We start from the raw sequence: 16483 nt of genomic DNA, 5'->3' as shown, positions 1-16483 counted from the left end.
ACGACCCCAGTGGAATTTGAACTCAGAATGTGAAGATGGACAAAATGCCACTAAGCATTTTACCCAGTGTGCTAATGATTCTGCTAGCTCTCTACCTTATGATTACTGCACATATTGAGAAGGTGAAATAAGCATCAAAGATGCTTCGCCCTTGCAGAAACTGCAGGAGCTTCTCAGAGGTTTCGCATAGTTTTCTTCTGAATCAATTGCAATCTCAGAAACTTTTCTCTGTCATCACCAGGTACTTCATATTTACAAGCATTTTGCCCATTAGCCGGTACCCACTGCCTGTTGGGGGGCTGCAAGGGTTGAATTAGCCTTCCCCTGTTGAAGGGTTCCACTTGCAGTCCTTCATCTGGTTTCAGCTACCATGCCTATTCCATTGGCGGCAGTCTTCCAGTCTGGATCCCAAACCAATCTTCTGCAGAAAATAGTGCAATGATCTAACTGGAAAACTGTGATGATGATGATGATGATGGTGATGATGATGATGACGACGATGGTGATGATGGTGGTGGTAGTGATGATGGTGGTGGTGGCAGTTGTGATAATTAGGATGATGATGACGATGATGATGACAGCGATGATGATGGTGAGGGTGATGATGATGAGGATCATGATGGTAACGGTGATTATTATGATGATGATGATGGTGGTGGTGATGATGATGATGACAATGATGATGATTATGGTGATGATGGTGGTGGTGGCAGTTGTGATAATTAGGATGATGATGACGATGATGATGACAGTGATGATGATGGTGAGGGTGATGATGATGATGAGGATCATGATGGTAATGGTGATTATAATGATGATAATGATGATGGTGATGATGATGATGACAATGATGATGATGATGATGGTGGTGGTGGCAGTAATGATGGTGGTGGTGGTAGTGATGATGGTGGCAGTAGTAGTTGTGATAATTAGGATGATGATGACGATGATGATGACAGTGATGATGATGATGAGGATCATGATGGTAACGGTGATTATTATGATGATGATGATGATGGTGGTGGTGGTGAAGATGGTGGTTGTGGCGGTAATGATGGTGGTGGTAGTGATGATAGTGGCAGTAGTAGTTGTGATAATTAGGATGATGATGACAGTGATGATGATGGTGAGGGTGATGATGATGATGATGATAATGATGATGGTGGTGATGACGATGATGATGATGATGATGACGATGATTATTTCACCGTTCTCATGAAATTCTGCACAGGCCTCAAATTGTTTTCCGTGGCAACAACAACAACAATGACAGCGATTAGCATAGCGTGCTAATTATCAAAACACAGAAATACTAAATTACAGCAGAGTTGTGCAGAAAGTAAGCTGCAAAGCCTAAGTGATGACGCTGACGTAGCTGCTGTTGAATTGAAAAAAACAACAGTATGGCACTTAAGGAATGTGTTCTATCATCCCAGATGTAAGTGGTGCAAATAGGAACAATACATATCTAATTTTGGTAAACATATTAACAACAGTTGTGGAAGGGCAGACTTAAGAAATAGAATTCTCTGTATCTTATTTAACCCTTTCGTTACCGTATTTATTTTGAGATGCTCTGTGTTTCTTTCAATTACTTTAAATATAACAAAGAATTTAGTAAAATAATTTGGATATCATTCAGCTAGTGTTAGGAACATAAATTGTGACTAAGGTTTGGTGGAAGATTTTAATTCAGAACTAAGGAAAACAAGACATTTGTACTACAGAACCAGAGGTGGTTTCAGCCAGGTTGGTATCAAAAGGGTTAAAAATATCATGGTGACTTTAACCCTTTTGTTACCATATTTCTGTTGAGATGCTCTGTGTTTCTTTCAATTACTTTAAATATAACAAAGAATTTAGTAAAATAACTTAGTTATCATTCAGCTAGTGTTAGGAACATAAATTGTGACTAAGGTTTGGTGGAAGATTTTAATTCAGAACTAAGGAAAACAAGACATTTGTACTACAGAACCAGAGGTGGTTTCATCATGGTTGCCAGGTTGGTATCAAAAGGTTAAAAATATCATGGTGACTTTAACCCTTTTGTTACCATATTTCTGTTGAGATGCTCTGTGTTTCTTTCAATTACTTTAAATATAACAAAGAATTTAGTAAAATAACTTAGTTATCATTCAGCTAGTGTTAGGAACATAAATTGTGACTAAGGTTTGGTGGAAGATTTTAATTAAAAACTTATGAAAACAAGGCATTTGTACTCAGAGCCAGAGGTGATTTCAGCTGGGTTGGTAATGAAAGGGTTAAAAATATTATGGTGACTTTAAACCTTTTGTTACCATATTTCTGTTGAGATGCTCTGTGTTTCTCTCAATTAATTTTAAATATAACAAAGAATTTAGTAAAATAATTTGGATATCATTCAGCTAGTGTTAGGAACATAAATTGTGACTAAGGTTGGTGGAAGATTTTAATTCAGACTAAGGAAAACAAGACATTTGTACTACAGAACCAAGGTGGTTTCAGCCAGGTTGGTATCAAAAGGGTTAAAAAATCATGGTGACTTTAACCCTTTTGTTACCGTATTATTTTGAGATGCTTAGTGTTTCTTTCAATTAATTTTAAATATAACAAAGAATTTAGTAAAATAATTTGGATATCATTCAGCTAGTGTTAGGAACATAAATTGTGACTAAGGTTTGGTGGAAGATTTTAATTCAGAACTAAGGAAAACAAGACATTTGTACTACACAACCAGAGGTGGTTTCAGCCAGGTTGGTATCAAAAGGGTTAAAAATATCATGGTGACTTTAACCCTTTTGTTACCATATTTATTTTGAGATGCTTAGTGTTTCTTTCAATTAATTTTAAATATAACAAAGAATTTAGTAAAATAATTTGGATATCATTCAGCTAGTGTTAGGAACATAATTGTGACTAAGTTTGGTGGAAGATTTTAATTCAGAACTAAGGAAAACAAGACATTTGTACTACAGAACCAGAGTGTGTTTCACCAGGTTGGTATCAAAAGGGTTAAAAATATCATGGTGACTTTAACCCTTTTGTTACCATATTTCTGTTGAGATGCTCTGTGTTTCTTTCAATTAATTTTAAATATAACAAAGAATTTAGTAAAATAATTTGGATATCATTCAGCTAGCGTTAGGGACATAAATTGTGACTAAGGTTTGGTGGAAGATTTTAATTCAGAACTTATGAAAACAAGGCATTTGTACTCAGAGCCAGAGGTGATTTCAGCTGGGTTGGTAATGAAAGGGTTAAAAATATTATGGTGACTTTAAACCTTTTGTTACCATATTTCTGTTGAGATGCTCTGTGTTTCTCTCAATTAATTTTAAATATAACAAAGAATTTAGTAAAATAATTTGGATATCATTCAGCTAGTGTTAGGGACATAAATTGTGACTAAGGTTTGGTGGAAGATTTTAATTCAAAACTTATGAAAACAAGACATTTGTACTACAGAGCCAGAGGTGGTTTCAGCTGGGTTGGTAACGAAAGATATGCTGCAGAAAGCCACAGAACTGTGGTATTCATCTCGAGAAAGTATTTTGTATAGATAAGAAACTTCTAGCAGCAATTTCTGAATTTTTTTTCATAGGTGCAGGCATGGCTGTGTGGTAAGAAGTTAAGTCCCCACCCACATAGTTCTGGTTCAATTTTGGTAAACATGTTAACAACAATTGTGGAAGGGCAGACTTAAGAAATAGAATTCTCTGTATCTTATTTAACAAAGATAGGGATATGCAGCAGAAAGCCACAGAACTGTGGTATTTGTCTCGAGAAAGTATTTTGTATAGATAAGAAACTTCTAGCAGCAATTTCTGAATCTAGATTCCAGCTTTTTTTTTTTTTTTACATAGGTGCAAGCATGGCTATGTGATAAGAAGTTGAGTCCCCACCCACATAGTTCTGGGTTCAATACCTATTTCTTTACTACCCACAAGGGTCTAAACATAGAGGGGACAAACAAGGACAGACATAGGTATTAAGTCGATTACATCGACCCCAGTGCGTAACTGGTACTTAATTTATCGACCCCGAATGGATGAAAGGCAAAGTTGACCTCGGTGGAATTTGAACTCACAACGTAACAACAGACGAAATACGGCTACGCATTTCGCCCGGCGTGCTAACGTTTCTGCCAGCTCGCCTTCTGGGTTCAATACCACAGCATGGCACCTTGGGCAAGTGACTTCTACTATAGACTTGGGCCAACTAAAGCTTTGTGAGTGGATTTGATAGACAGAAACTAAAAGAAGCCAGGCATATATATTCTTTTATTCTTTCACCTGTTTTAGTCACCCGACTGTGGCCATGCTGGAGCACCATCTTAAGGGGTTTTAGCTGTTTGAATCGATCCCAGGACTTATTCTTTGTAAGCCTAATATTCTATCAGTCTTTTTTGCCAGACTGCTAGATGATGGGGATGTAAACATACAAACATCAGTTGTCAAGCAATGGTGGGAAGGACAAACACAGACACAAATATTGTGTAAGTAGCTGGCTTACCAACCACATGGTTCCGGGTTCATTCCCACTGCGTGGCACCTTGGGCAAGTGTCTTCTGCTATAGCCTCCGGCCGACCAAAGCCTTGTGAGTGGATTTGGCAGACGGAAACTGAAAGAAGCCTGTCGTATATATGTAAATACATATATATGTCTGTGTGTGTAAATGTTTGTGTGTCTGTGTTTGTCCCCCCAACATCGCTTGACAACCGATGCTGGTGTGTTTGCGTCCCCCGTAACTTAGCGGTTTGGCAAAAGAGACTGATAGATTAAGTACTAGGCTTACAAAGAATAAGTCCTGGAGCCGATTTGCTAGACTAAAGGCGGTGCTCCAGCACAGTCACAGTCAAATGACTGAAACAAGTAAAAGAGTGTATATATATATATACATATATATATATATATGATAGATTTCTTTCAGTTTCCATCTACCAAATCCACACACAAGGCTTTGGTCAGCCCAAAGCTATAGTAGAAGACCCTTGCCCAAGATACCATGCAGTAAGACTGAACCCAGAACCATATGATTGGGAAGCAAGCTTCTTACCACACAGCCATGCCTGCACCTATATATATATATATATATATATATATATATATATATTGTTTGTTCCTTCTCAAGCCATGCCTGGCTCATAGGGCCAGTTTCCCGGTTTCCTTGGCATATAGGTTCCCCACCTGGACAGGTTATACTGCTAGTACAGTATATACTCTTTTACTTGTTTCAGTCATTTGACTGTGGCCATGCTGGAGCACCGCCTTTAACTGAGCAGCTCGACCCCAGGACTTATTCTTTTGTAAGCCCAGTACTTATTTTATCGGTCTCTTTTGCCGAATCGCTAAGTGACGGGGACGTAAACACACCAGCATCGGTTGTCAAGCAATGCTAGGGGGACAAACACAGACACACAAACACACACATGCATATATATATATATATATATATATATATATATACGACGGGCTTCTTTCAGTTTCCGTCTACCAAATCCACACACAAGGCTTTGGTCGGCCGGAGGCTATAGTAGAAGACACTTGCCCAAGGGGCCACGCAGTGGGACTGAACCCGGAACCATGTGGTTGGTAAACAAGCTACTTACCACACAGCCACTCCTGCGCCTATATATTACTTAATATAAACATACAGTAGAAAGCCACACAGCTGTTGTATTCATCTTGAGAAGGAATCTCATACAGACATACAGTGCTAAAAAGGTAATAGAGTAGATCAGTAGTGAACAAAAAAGTGACCAGCAACAGCAGTGGAATTGCCAAGCCCTCATTGCTAAAACTACGTCATCACTAGCAAGTATCCCCTACCAACAGCATGCTTAGAAAAAATTAACTTTTGCTGATACAGATAAATAGTGATTGATAAATCACAGGTGTTGCAAATAGTTGGCAGGCTTAGGAAAAATTTTATTATTAACAACAGAAATAGTATTATTTCAGAAGAGAATTTCTACCAGAATATCATGTACAGTCTGCAGAGAAATAGCTAAAATATGCCTTGTTTATAATTATACCATATGTTGCATATGATAGATCGTTAGCCACTACACATTTTTTTCTCTCCTTGTTTTTTTCTGTGTCCCTTTCTGTCGAAGAGCGTAGGCTCGAAACGTAAAAGACTTTTTCTATTCCTGAGCGTTATACTAATACATCTGTTTGTTTTGTACACCACCTGTCTTCATCTTTTGTTTCTTTTCGTAAACTCTCCCTATATATATATATATATATATATATATATATATATATATATATATATATAGTCACCATGATAGATCGTTAGCCACTACACACATTTTTCTCTCCTTGTTTCTCTCCTTGTTTCTCTCCTTGTTTTTTCTGTGTCCCTTTCTGTAGAAGAGCGTAGGCTCGAAACGTAAAAGACTTTTTCCATTCCAGAGCGTTATACTAATACATCTGTTTGTTTTGTACACCACCTGTCTTCATCTTTTATTTTTTTCGTAAACTCTCCCTATATTATATTATACCTTGACACTGCATGGACTAAGATCCCCTGTTAACGGGCCACTGGTATTTATAGAGCGTTAAACACTTTCGGTATGCAAATTAGGAACTCCTTCACTGGTACTTAATTTATCGACCCCAAAAGGATGAGAGGCAAAGTCGACCTCAGCAGAATTTGAACTCAGAATGTAGCAACAGGTGAAATACTGCTAAGCATTTCATCCAGTGTGCTAATGATTCTGCCAGCTCGCCACTTTAAGCCAAACCAAAATAATAATGATGATGATAATCTTTTCTACTATAGGCACCAGGCCTGAAATTTGGAGATGGGCATCAATTAGATCAGCCCCAGTACACAACTGGTACTTAATTGCTTAATTTATCGACCCCAAAAGGATGAAAGACAAACTCGACCTTGATGGAATTTAAACTCCGAATGTAAAGACAGACGAAATACTGCTAGCATTTCGCCTGGTGTGTTAACGATTCTGCCAGCTCGCTGTCCTTATAATAATGATTATAATAATAATCTGTTCTTTGTTTGCATTCCAGGGTGAGCGCAAATGCAGACCCCACACTTAGAAATAGCTCACCCGAGGCGCCCACATTTGGGGCGATCGCAAAGGTCAACCCAACCGGAGTGCAATGGAAGGGCCTCACTCTGGGAGAACCACTAATCATCATTTGTACTGACTTTACTCAATTGGTACTAATGCCATTGACCCCAAAAGGATGAAAGACAAACTCGACCTTGGTGAAATTTGAACTCTGAATGTAAAGACAGATGAAATAAAGCTAAGCATTTCGCCTGGTATGTTAACAATTCTGCCAGCTTGCTGTCCTTATAATAATGATTATAATAATAAAATGTGGAGGCACAATGGCCTAGTGGTTAGGGCAGCAGACTCGCGGTCGCAGGATCGCGGTTTCGATTCCCAGACCGGGCGTTGTGAGTGTTTATTGAGCGAAAAACACCTAAAAGCTCCACGATGCTCCGGCAGGGGGTGGTGATCCCTGCTGTACTCTTTCACCACTCTTTCTCCCACTCTTTCTTCTGTTGGCCTGCTCGCTTAGCCAGCTGGGTGGCGTCATTCGAAGGCTAAAACAATGCGAACGCATTGTGACCAGCGATGTGTAACAACATCTGATGGTCTGGTTGGTCACGTGATCACATGATAATAATAATAATCATCATTTGTACTGACGCCTGAAATTTTACTCAATTGGTATTAATGCCATTGACCCCTAAAGGCTGAAAGACAGAAGTGAACCCCAGTGGAATTTTAACTCGGAATCATCATCATCATCATCATCATCGTTTAACATCCGTTTTCCATGCTAGCATGGGTTGGACAGTTCGACCAGGGTCTGGGAAGCCAGGGACTGCACCAAGCTTCAGTCTGATCTGGCAGAGTTTCTACAGCTGGATGCCCTTCCTAACGCCAACCACTCCGCGAGTGTAGTGGGTGCTTTTTACGTGCCACCTGCACAGGTGCCAAGGGTGGTCCGGCATCAGCCACGATCGGTTGGAGCTTTTAACGTGCCACCGGCACGGAAACCAGCCAAGGCGGCGCTGGCAACGGCCACGTTCTGATGGTGCTTTTTATGTGCCACCGCCACAGAAGCCAGTCGGGGCGGATCTGGCATCGGCCACGTTCAGATGGTGCTTTTTATGTGCTACCGGCACAGAAGCCAGTCGAGGCGGCGCTGGCAACGGCCTAAAGCTAAAAGTAATGCTGCTAAGTATTTCGTCCTGTATGTAAACAATTCCTAGGACTCGTACTTCCAGTCACCTAGTTTCCATGGCATATAAATAACTGAGACAGCAATATCTCCAGAGGACAGGGCACCGGTCCATCTCAGGGTTAATCAGTTTTGCTGACTGGAGCAACACGAATTGATGGTGGTTTGATAGACAACATTAAGACAAAATTATTTGCTATACATTTGCATGATCCAACATTTGGACAAGTTAGGTAAGCATTACACATACTAGAGACAGAATCCTAACTCACCCACTCCCTCAACAGAAAGTAAAAATGAAGTAACTGCAACCCAACGACTACCACAACCCAGACATTAATAACACCACTTCGACCCAACCACATTGACAATAGTGGCAGAGACGTTAGCACGCCGGGCAAAATGCTTTGTTATATTTCATCCGCTGCTGCGTTCTGAGATCAAATTCCGCCAAGGTCGACTTTGCCTTTCATCCTTTCAGGGTCGATAAATTAAGTACCAGTTACACACTGGGGTCGATGTAATCGACTTAATACCTATGTCTGTCCTTGTTTGTCCCCTCTATGTTCAGACCCCTGTGGGCAATAAAAAAAAAAAAAAAGGCGCAGGAGTGGCTGTGTGGTAAGTAGCTTGCTAACCAACCACATGGTTCTGGGTTCAGTCCCACTGCGTGGCATCTTGGGCAAGTGTCTTCTGCTATAGCCCCGGGCCAACCAAAGCCTTGTGAGTGGATTTGGTAGACGGAAACTGAAAGAAGCCTGTCGTATATATGTATATATATATATGTGTGTGTTTGTGTGTCTGTGTTTGTCCCCCTAGCATTGCTTGACAACCGATGCTGGTGTGTTTACGTCCCTGTCACTTAGCGGTTCGGCAAAAGAGACCGATAGAATAAGTACTGGGCTTACAAAGAATAAGTCCCGGGGTCGATTTGCTCGACTAAAGGCGGTGCTCCAGTATGGCCGCAGTCAAATTACTGAAACCAGTAAAAGAGTAAAAGAGTATACAACCAGAGGTAGGCACCGTTAATCGAAAAATCAACTTTATTAATCATTAATCCATTAATTCTTTGAAATGTAATGGAAGTTAGCGTTAACTGTTATTGAAAGAAGGTGTAACAACAGTTTAATACTCCAACAATTTGTTGCCTCATAACTTCCAGAAAAATGCATAATTTTTAATGAAACTTTCACCAAATAATCACGGGAATTTGAAACTATAGTCTAACGGTCATAAGAGCAAAGACCAAACCAATAAGCCAGACATCTCATTAATTTCTGAGAAAAGCACTACACAAAAAGAGTTCATTACAGGGTTAGTCAGTTTTGCTGACTGGAGCAACACGAAATGAAGTGTTTGGCCCAAGAACACAACACACTCCCTGATGTGGGAATTGAAACTAACGATCATAAGAGCAAAGACCAAACGAATGAGCCACATGCATTCTGTGCACTAATTGGTATAATCTTGGTAGTGTGACAGACCTGATCTATATATTCAGATAGACATCTCGTTAATTTCTGAGAAAAGCACTACACAAAATGAGTTCTTACAATTCAAATATTAAACGTTTCACAAGGATTTATCTAGTTCTCGTCTCTTCACAAGTGCCAAGGCGCCATGTTTACAAAAGGAAGTTTAAATACTATCAAACAACAAGGATATTGAAACAAAGAAATATAAATAAACAGGATGTCAACGTTTAGCGTCCGCTTTCCATGCTAGCATGGGTTGGATGATTCAACTGGGGTATGGGAAGCCAGAAGGCTGCACCAGGCTCCAGTCTGATCTGGCAGTGTTTCTACAGATGGATGCCCTTCCTAACACCAACCACTCCGTGAGTGTAGTGGGTGCTTTTTACGTGCCACTGGCACAGGTGCCAGACGAGGCTGGCAAACGGCCACGATCAGATGGTGCTTTTTACGTGCCATCGGCATGGGGGCCAGGCGAGGCTGGCAACGGCCACGATCGGATGGTGCTTTTTACCACCACCACTGCCATCACCACCCACATCACCATCACCTCCACAACCACCACCACCACCACCACTGCCATCACCACCCACATCACCATCACCTCCACAACCACCACCACCACCACCAACATCACCACCACCACCACCACCATCATCACCACCACCACCACACCACCACCATCATCACCATCACCATCACCTCCACAACCACCACCACCACCACCACCACCACCCGCTTCCTTATCACCTCTCGCATCAATACAATCTTCTGTTGTCATCTTCATTATCACCACCACCACCACCACCTCCCCACATGGTATACTCAGCCTGTCCATTAGCGCAATTACCAACACCGCCTCCTACATCACCACCACCACCACCACCTCAACAACCAAACACTATTATCAATTTCGTCATCACCATCCTCTGCACCACCACCACCACCACCACCACCATCATCATCACCATCATCATCATCATCCCCGCATCACCTTGCACTTGAGCACAATTTTCTGTTGTTCCCTTCCTTATCAGTTCTGTTGCTATCAACCACTAGCACAATCATCATCATCAGTGCCACCTCATCAACCCGCTGTCTCCATAACCACTCCCTCCCGTCACCTCACAGCACGGACATTCACCACCACACTCCATTCCACCCTTGCCCACATCCACTACTGCTGTCCTCACAGTTGTCATTTTCAACCTTACTCCATTACAAACATCACCATCATCATCATCATCATCATCACTAGCATCATGATCGTCATCACCATTATCATCATTATCAACATCACCATCATCATCATCATCACTAGCATCATGATCGTCATCACCATTATCATCATTATCAACATCACCATCATCATCATCATCACTAGCATCATGATCGTCATCACCATTATCATCATTATCAACAGCACCAGCATCATCATTATCAACATCGTTTAACGTCCGCTTTCTATGCTGGCATGGGTTGGATGGTTTGATTGAAGACTGGCGAACCAGATGGCTGCACCAGGTTCCAATCTTGATCTGGCAGTGTTTCTACAGCTGGATGCCCTTCCTAACACCAACCACTTCGAGAGTGTAGTGGGTGCTTTTACGCGCCACCGGCACGAGGGCCAGTCAGGCAAGTTTGAGTTCTTTATTGTAAGTGATCTGGGTTCAGACCCAATGAGCAACACCTCGGGCAAATATCTTCTGCTGTAGCCCTGGGCCAACTGAAGTGAGTGGATTTGGTAATGGGAAACTTAAGGTACTCCACGTGGTTATGTGTTAAGGAGTTTGCTTTCTAACCATATAGTTCTGGTTTCAATCTCACGGCATAGCACTTTGAGCAAGTATCTCTTATTATAGCCCTGCACCAACTGAAGTCTTGTCAGTGGATTTGGTAGATGGAAACTGTAAGAAGCCCATCATGTGTGAATAAGAATGTGTGCATGTCTGTGTGCGTAAATATATGTATATTATATACATAGGCGCAGGAGTGGCTGTGTGGTAAGTAGCTTGCTAGCCAACCACATGGTTCCAGGTTCAGTCCCACTGCGTGGCACCTTGGGCAAGTGTCTTCTACTATAGCCTCGGGCCGACCAATGCCTTGTGAGTGGATTTCGTAGACAGAAACTGAAAGAAGCCTGTCGTATATATGTATATATATATGTATAAATGCGTGTGTGTGTTTGTGAGTCTGTGTTTGTCCCCCTAGCATTGCTTGACAACCGATGCTGGTGTGTTTATGTCCCCGTCACTTAGCAGTTCGGCAAAAAGAGACCGATAGAATAAATACTGGGCTTACAAAGAATAAGTCCCGGGGTCGATTTGCTCGACTAAAGGCGGTGCTCCACCATGGCCGCAGTCAAATGACTGAAACAAGTAAAAGAGTAAAAGAGAGAGTAAGAGTATCAGAGTAAGAGTATATAGCAATCATGTGCAATATACAAGCTAGTCATATTACTGCACCACCCAAATATGGAACTTGACCTAGCTCTCACATACAACACCTCCTGAATTCATTAAATCATACTTAGCTCTTAAGTACGATTTTGCTGATTCTATGAACAACCATACAGTACATACCTATCTACATACATACAAACATATATGTACGTACCGACATCTACATGTATATATACATGCATATATAAATATATATACGTACAGGACACCACAAAAAGACGTAAAACTCAACAGAAACGAAAACGGAAAAGCCATTTTTTTACAACAGAAAAACATAGACGTGGAACTGGACGAGAACAAAAACGAGAAAAACATTATTTACAACAGAAAAACAAGGTACAGGACATGCTACACAAGGAAAAATCCCCTTCATAATAACAAAGGGTAAAATTTATTAATTAAGTAGTAATCAATAATTTCACCAAGTAGAATTCGGCATGAAAACGGAACATTTCTCGGTAAACTTAAGTAATACTTTATAATTAGGGTTCAGCAAAGATTTGCTTTACCACATACAGAAGTTTAGAAATAGCAGTCAAAGAACCTTAGCTATTTGCTCTACTTTAAAAAAGGGACTCCTGGAAAAGACAAAGTACTTGAAAACAATCCACGCAGGCAGAGAGGAAAAATAACGAAAATCAATCGATATTTGATCCACGCAGGCAGAGAGGAAAAATAACGAAAATCAATCGATATTTGAGCAAATATCGATTGATTTTCGTTATTTTTCCTTTCTGCCTGTGTGGATTGTTTACGAGTACTTTGTCTTTTCCGGGAGTCCCTTTTTAAAGTAGAGGAAATAGCTAAGGTTCTTTGACTGCTATTTCTAAACTTCTGTATGTGGTAAAGCAAATCTTTGCTGAACCCTAATTATAAAGTATATACATATACATAGCCCGGCATTGCCCGGATATGTAAGAGCCCCTAGTAGGCAACGACTAATCCCAATCTAGTCCTTTCCTTCTAATTTCCTGCCCATTTGTGAAAGATATTGTCGAAAATATATCATCTTGAATTTGAACGCGATTTCCCAAAATGGCATGATTTTATCGATTTTTTCTGATGGTAAGGTATTGCATGGAAAACTAACGTCAGAATTAAGTTTCTTAGGGTAACATTAAGCTTCACCAGGAGTTTGGTGAAAATCAATTGCAAGTTGCGAAAACTACAACAGAAAATGTGGGCCGACCAAAGCCTTGTGAGTGGATTTGGTAGACGGAAACTGAAAGAAGCCTGTCGTATATATGTATATATATATATATGTATGTGTGTATATGTTTGTGTGTCTGTGTTTGTCCCCCCAACATCACTTGACAACCGATGCTGGTGTGTTTACGTCCACGTCACTTAGCGGTTCGGCAAAAGAGACCGATAGAATAAGTACTGGGCTTACAAAGAATAAGTCCCGGGGTCGATTTGCTCGACCAAAGGCGGTGCTCCAGCGTGGCCGCAATCAAATGACTGAAACAAGTAAAAGAATAAAGAGTATATATAAATATATATATATATATATAATATATATATATATATATATATATATAGAATAAAATTTATATATAAAGAACGTGAAATTCACGAATTGACAAACACGGAAAAACGGACAGTAATTCAGAGCCTTCATTCTTCAGTCAGAAACCGATTCATCATGGCAAATTTCGGCTGTTTAATTCTGAGATTTGCTCCGAAAAGGCCAGCCCCAAGGCAAAAGCTAAGCTATGGGCATTAGATTTGCTTGGTAGAAGGAAAGAATGTGACAGTCGAGACGAACAGGAAAACAAGAGACGAAGATAAAATTTACAGTAACGAATAAAAACAGGAATGATACGGGGGCGTCATACGACTTTGAGACAAAATGAGACAAAACAATTGATCAGCAGATGAGTGACCCCTCTTCTTGTAAAACTACAATAAATATGTTCTCTATAAGGGATAGTGAGTAATCCTTCAGTCTAATGCAAAAGTGTTTTTTTGTCATAACTCAACATAAAAACAAACATTATTATCTAATTATAGGTAAGCAAGAACACACACCCTTACACAAACATTCACAGAAAAAAATATTTATGTGTGAATAAGTAACTGAATGTAAGTACATATGTTTAGGAGTTATTGTTAAAATCTAACAGGATGTCCATTTAATAATAATAATAATAATATAATAATAATAATATACTTCCAGACTTTTTTTCCACTTTTGTGTGAATGGCATCCAGCTTATTTGTTTCCCCGTTTTGTATTGTCTTTTATTGACAATTACGTCAATGGTTACAGATTTCAAACAGGATAATAACCAGTTCACCACAATACCAACAGTGACAAAGACGAGGGAACATCTGTGCAGAACAAACATAACAGAGGATGATTTGTTCAAAGCTAACAATTTATCGGCAATCTCACCAATGTTCAGGAAGCTTCATTGATGTCCCATCAACATTCAAATTGCACAGGGAAGACTTCTCGTCGCTGCAATACTTGTTCTCATTCCCTATTTAATAGCACTCAGCAGTGAACTCATTCAATGCAAGCTAAGGATACGTATCATCCAAAATTATCAGCTGTGGAGTGGCTGTGTGGTAAGTAGCTTGCTTACGAACCACATGGTTCTGGGTTCAGTCCCACTGCATGGCACCTTGGGTAAGTGTCTTCTACTATAGCCTCGGGCCGACCAAAGCCTTGTGAGTGGATTTGGTAGACGGAAACTGAAAGAAGCCCATCATGTATATATATATATATATATATATAGGTGCAGGAGTGGCTGTGTGGTAAGTAGCTTGCTTACCAACCACATGGTTCCGGGTTCAGTCCCACTGCTTGGCACCTTGTGTAAGTGTCTTCTACTATAGCCTCGGGCCGAGCAAAGCCTTGTGAGTGGATTTGGTAGACGGAAACTGAAAGAAACCTGTCGTATATATGTATATATATATATGTATGTGCATGTTTGTGTGTCTGTGTTTGTGCCCCCAACATCACTTGACAACCGATGCTGGTCTGTTTGCGTCCCTGTAACTTAGCGGCTCGGCAAAAAAGAGACCGATAGAATAAGTACTAGGCTTACAAAGAATAAGTCCTGAGGTCGATCTGATCGACTAAAGGCGGTGCTCCAGCATGGCCACAGTCACATGACTGAAACGAGTAAAAGAATAAAAGAGAGAGCTGACCATTCCAATCCTACACCCACTGGGACCACTTCCATAATGGCTGTGCCTAGCAATCCTCTATCTCAGGGAGTCTCTCCATATTGAGCCACTGCATTGAGAGGGCACAGCTTTGTTCCAACTGACATGTTCTTAGAATATTGCAGAAAAGAATCACAAAACAAATTCTTCAAGCCAAGCTAACTGGTATGAGACCTAGGGGCAAATCTAGAATGAATGGTTGGATAATACTCATAGTCTATGTTGGTCAAGTCTGGGAATCCATCCAGAAAGTCTAACAACTGTTGCTTCTGATAGGACCCTGCGGAGGAGTTGCACAAAAACTCTAGCTCCATAACAAACAGGTGACCTAGGGGTAGACCAAGAATGATATGGTTGGATGATATCCATATTCTCAGTTGGTCATGCTTGGGAATTCATCCAGAAAGTCTAATTATAGTTGCTTCTGATAGGACCCTGCGGAGGAGGTGTACAAGGACTCTAACCCCATGATTTCCCAGGAATAATGAACAAGTACTGTTTCAAGTCTTAAGACTCATAGGACCGGTTACCCAGTTTCCATGGAATATAAATGACCAGGATCACAATATTCCTCCAGAATAGAATACCAGTCTGTCACAGGGTGATTGCACTGGGCCAAAGTGAAATGATGTGTTTTGCTCAAGAACATAATGCATAGCTTGGTTCAAAGAATCAAAACCCAGAGTTTGTGATCTTGAATGCAACACCTTAATCACCAGGCCACCTGCCTTCACCCCCAGGAATAGTGGGTGGTAAAAATGGATGGGTAGCTGGATGAATGGACAGTCAAAAAAGCACTCACAGAATCATATCTCTGGAACCCAGAGTTTGTGATCTTGAATGCAACACCCTAATCACCAGGCCACGTGCCTTCACCCCCAGGAATAGTGGGTGGTGAAAATGGATGGGTAGCTGGGATGAATGGACAGTCAGAAAAGCACTCACACAATCATATCTCTGGAACTCAGAGTTTGTGATCTTGAATGCAACCCCTTAATCACTAGGCCACCTGCCTTCACCCCCAGGAATAGTGGGTGGTGAAAATGGATGGGTAGCTGGATGAATGGACAGTCAAAAAAGCACTCACAGAATCATATCTCTGGAACCCAGAGTTGTGATCTTGAATGCAACACCCTAATCACCAGGCCACTGCCTTCACCCCCGGAAT

The 16483-nt window shown here is 40.8% G+C and overlaps 1 protein-coding gene and 1 pseudogene across 2 annotated transcripts in view; both read right to left on the bottom strand.

Annotated features, from left to right (window-relative positions):
• The window catches only part of LOC115226169 (C-Maf-inducing protein), a 116177-nt gene that overhangs the window by 57552 nt on the left and 42142 nt on the right, over positions 1 to 16483 (bottom strand). The window lies entirely within an intron of this gene.
• LOC115226247 lies at positions 7012 to 7143 on the bottom strand (annotated as a pseudogene).

The sequence above is a fragment of the Octopus sinensis genome, linkage group LG29, assembly GCF_006345805.1.
Source record: "Octopus sinensis linkage group LG29, ASM634580v1, whole genome shotgun sequence".
NCBI lineage: Eukaryota > Metazoa > Mollusca > Cephalopoda > Octopoda > Octopodidae > Octopus > Octopus sinensis.
This window is presented reverse-complemented; position numbering and strand designations above follow the sequence as displayed.